The sequence below is a fragment of the Rhagoletis pomonella genome, unplaced genomic scaffold (genome assembly GCF_013731165.1).
Source record: "Rhagoletis pomonella isolate Grant_MI unplaced genomic scaffold, Rhpom_1.0 Rhpom_scaffold_00006, whole genome shotgun sequence".
In the NCBI taxonomy this organism is placed as follows: Eukaryota; Metazoa; Arthropoda; class Insecta; order Diptera; family Tephritidae; genus Rhagoletis; species Rhagoletis pomonella.
The window spans coordinates 55,208,045-55,212,808 of NW_023458560.1; positions in this window are offsets into that span (position 1 = coordinate 55,208,045).

Genomic DNA, 4,764 nt, shown 5'->3' on the forward strand with positions numbered 1-4,764 from the left:
TTGTGTTATAAATTATAGATATTTTTGAAACAAACTTGTAAAAAGTTATGTCCCTTATAATGTGGCCACCACTGTATGTATGCTTAAAATTGCCAAAGTAAAGTGAAAATGAAAGAATATAAATTTTTGGAAATATTGTTATTACTTAATGGTCTCAAACGTCATCCAGCAAAAAATAAATAAATAATAAAATGAAGAAAACGTTCAAGTTAAGTGTAGTGAGTCAAGCTCACAGCGCCGCAATTCGTTATTCATTGTGGCAGGTGGCATGCAAGCAGGCAAGCAGACCGGCGGCAACAAGGTTTATTAGGTCCATGTGCAGTTGAGACGCTTTTTGGCCATAAGCATAAATTCATATACGTATAGTATTGTTGTACATATTTATACACATACATATATATATATATATATACAGGTATGTATTTTATGCATGTATGTTTGTCGGCATATATTTTTGCCTTACTATCTTGTGCATTTTCCTTTGATTTCGGGTATCAATTTCGTTTGCTGAATTAATAGTTGTGTTTGGGTAGTGCGATTGCATTGATTAATTTTTTATCGCTGCATTTTAAGTGATTTATTGAGATTTGGTATAAATCACTTAACAAAATTGTAGTAAAACTGCACTTGCAGAGGCGTACACAAATTGTAGACTTGTTCGTGATATAGTATTTAGAAAAAAGTCAAAATCAATCTCGTTGGCGAGATGAAACTTTCATTGTTATTTTAAGCAATGCTGTCTCCCTAGTTTTTGTGTTTTCAAAATATTAACTGCTTAACATGGTAAAAGCCTATACTAATGCGTGGAATTAGTGATTTTTGAAGGAATTTTACGTAAATAGATCTGTTTTTCTTCTGTATTTCTTTCTACCCATACCAGATAGCCCAGTTTAAACCTCCTTTGGTATCAAGGAGTTCGACGCGTATTTTCAATGGAAATTTACTAAATTAAGTCAAGTGCTCATCTCATGCGGGGTTATTTTAAATTATGACTATAAGAGATTTTTGCGTGCAGACTCTAAGCCTATAAATTATTTAAGACACATTTATCAAGCAAGCTAGCAGCAGCTACTATAAGTGTACACACGCTGCGGACTCTGCTGATCCGTAAAGTCGAATATACATATATATCATTCCTCATAAGAAGTAGGAAGGACTCAGCAATATTAAAGAAAGAGATAAGCAGGTACAAGGTTTCACTTGTTGTTCCAGTTAGCCATAAGAAGGAAAAACTGGCGAGCTAAACTTCTTAAATCTAACTGAAAATGTTGTTGTTCGAAATTCTATAAATTTTTATTCTTCTTTTCCTGGGCACTACAATCGTTTGTCGGTTTGGGCAGACACAAAAAACCTAAAAAAAAAACTATCGCTTCTCCCGCTAGGCATACATTTCCGAACTTGCTCTTACCATTGTGATTTGAGCTTACTGTTCCTCTGCAAACTTCCCTAACCCTTTGAATAGTACTAATCCTTCGGGCAAATTATAATATAGCTCCTTCCGTTCTAAATGCATTCGACCCAAACATTTACCATCTCGGCCTAGTGAGAGCCTTCACAGAGAAACTGATATGTACTATGATATGTCGTTACATGGACTGCGTCTTGTCATCAGTCCAATAATTGTTCGTAGTTCACCCATTCTATGTCTGAGAAGTTTGGTTTATGGCGATTTTTCCCATCACTTTTTCTGGAGTATTCAGGAAGAACTTGCTTTTTTTGCGAGTGTCAGTATGTCTACAACGTTTCACTAAGCACAGTTCTCACTTTTCTTGGCCCAATTGGACACTCCAAAGAACATCAGTTTCCCAATTCATAAGTCAGCGACACATCATCTTCACAGTCATCACGCTCCTGCTGCATTTTGAGTCTTGAAGCCGTGGGTATAACAAGTTTTTATCAAGATATTATCTGGAAGAAGTAGAGCTGCAAAAGTATCGATATTCGCCGTACTCGATATTTTCGATATTTAAGAGACGAAAACTCGATATATCGATATATATCGTTAATTTTTAATTCTACAATGAAACACTGAAAAAACATCTACTCATTCAAAAAATGCATAGAACCATTTACCAACAGAAAATTTTATTATACATATATATGATGTATATATGTATGTATGCAGGGGCGCACCCAGGAATATATTTTGGGAGGGGTTTATACTTCTGAAAATTCGCTTCTGATAAAATGATCATTAAAGTACAAGTTTTATGTACAGTATGTAATAAATAAATAAACTTTTTGAAGTTTCATAAATTGAATTTATTTACATAAAATTAGCAAAAAACTCAAACATTTGTAACCGACTTCGAAAAAGGGGTAGGTTATCAATTCGTCGGAATAGTATGCTAACGCATAACTTTGGACCACGTGAACCGATTTCAATAATTCTTTTTTTTTTTATCGGAAAGATGGTACCTCAAGGGTCTTCCTGTAATTTGAAATTACTTGTTTAATATAAAGTTCTATAAACACAAGATGCGCTCAACTTGCAAAAGTAATAAAAAAATTAAAAAAAAAATAGTTTTAATGTTCATTTTCCTCGAAATCTGGTTTCTGGTTTTCGAATGAGATGGTGATTTTTTACGATTGCCTAACTTTTTTAATATTTCGAATACCGAGAAAATTTAGTGAACTTGAATTTTTGTTATGTAGGCAAATTTGGTGGAACGAATTCGAAGTGGGCAAATTAAATCTTCGAATCCTTGTTAAGGACATAACTCGTCGTTGTAAACTCTTTTAGGCTCAGTAAGTGAGTATGCATTTCATATTTTAGGTTTCATTCGCAGTTACACTTTTAAGAGCATTGCATATTTTTAGGTTTCATTCGCAGTTACACTTTTAAGAGCTCTCAAAAAAAAAACGAAAAATTCATATAAAATGGCGCACAAGAAATGGAATAGGAATTTTCTTCTATCAAAATTTCTTAAATCAATTTGCATCTCTAAAGAAAAAAATGCTCGTATATTTATTTCTTTAAGAAAATTTACAGCGAAAGCAAAGTGCTTTATAATAAAAAATATTTCTTGTGATTTTTCTTGAGAGCTGGCTTTAGGATACAGTTTGTATTTCAGGTTATTAGCTTTAGGGGGGGTTTGAACCCCAAAACCCACCCCTTGTGTGCGCTAATGTATGTATGAACAGTGACCCACACTCAAAATCACACAGTGATATTATTACAGTATTCGCAATGTTTTTTCATTCTATACTTTTTTTCATTACTTTTTTATAAAAGTATAGCTCAATCTGTAACAAAAGCCAAAATTAGAAAAAAATCAAAAAAGTTTCTTCAAAATTGCGATCTTTTTAATAAGAATTTCTATAAAAAAATTTGGTATGCAGATTTTTAGTCTATAAAATCCGTCACTGATGCTGTTTGGCGCAAAAATAAGTAATGAGAAAATGGCTATGCCATACTCGATATCGAAAAAAAAATATCGATGTCGGCAAAAAAAACCAATTACTCGATATATCGATACTGACATCGATATATTTGCAGCTCTAATTAGAAGTAAAAAAAGGTATAGCTCTGACAGACTTCTATGCCTGAAACTCCAGATTTCGTGCTCCAATACAAAATAATCATCATTTCCTCTTCCGTAATTTTGTAGACCGCTCAACCTAGAAGAATGGATTTTTGCGATGGTTCTACGACACCATACGTGGCAGTCAGTTTGACCAATGCTATGTATTGTTAAATAACCATATTGAGTCTCTGAGCCCAGGTCCTACTAACAAATTATCTAAGACACTGAACGAAAACTTTACGCGATTTAAATACCTTCAGCTCCATGTGAGTTTTCTATGACATCTTCATTTTAAGATTTAGCCTTAGATATTTCACTTTCGTGCAAAGAATTAGATTTACGCCTCTAAACACCGCAATGGTGAGAACTTCTCATTTTTTCTCCACGTAAACAAGGCTAGGAGTGACTGAAAACAACATTCATCAATTTTGTTCTGGATCCTCAGTACCTCCTGAATCGTGTACGGATCGCACTCCAGTTTAATTGCCTGCACTCACTGATGTTGGTACGCCATCTTTTAGTACAATTCCTATCTGAAGTCCCTTCAAAATCCCAGATTTGAAAATATATGGCTGAAAAGCTCTTCATATCCCCTTGTCCATTTTGTACCATCTGTCTAACCATGCTTCAATCAGCCATCCCCATGCCCTCTAGATACCCTTCGACCTCAATAGTGGATTTGATATTTGCTCCAAAGTTAAGATCTGTCCCGCGGATTAAAGGCTGTTCATGTAAGAAAACTTATGAATAAATATTTACATAGAACTCTAAGCAGATCTAAAATGATGTCTTCTTTAATTCTTTCGCAATTTGTTCACACTTAGTATTTTTTTTTCAGTTATGTTGTTACGCTCAAGAGTGCTCTAATCTCCTATTCGCGATTCGCATGCAGTATAACCGCGTTCAAATTTTTTCGTACTAAAATTTAGGTGAAACAGTTGTATATACTTATGTATGTATGTACATTTGTGTGAAATACATATATACCTTCAACGCCAGTGCGCCATTTTTAATCACGAAAATAAATAAGAATCCAGGAAGTTCGTGAAACAATAATAAGTACAAGTGAAAACAGCAAACAGACGTTATTTACGTTATTTATATTTTCCACTTTGAAATAGAAGAAAAGAAATTTGCATGCAAAGCAGACGCAATAAATTTTCGTAATTTCCCATAAATTTTGTGAGCCTAGAAAACAGCAAAAAAATATACAAATACTCAGTGATATAAAAAACTC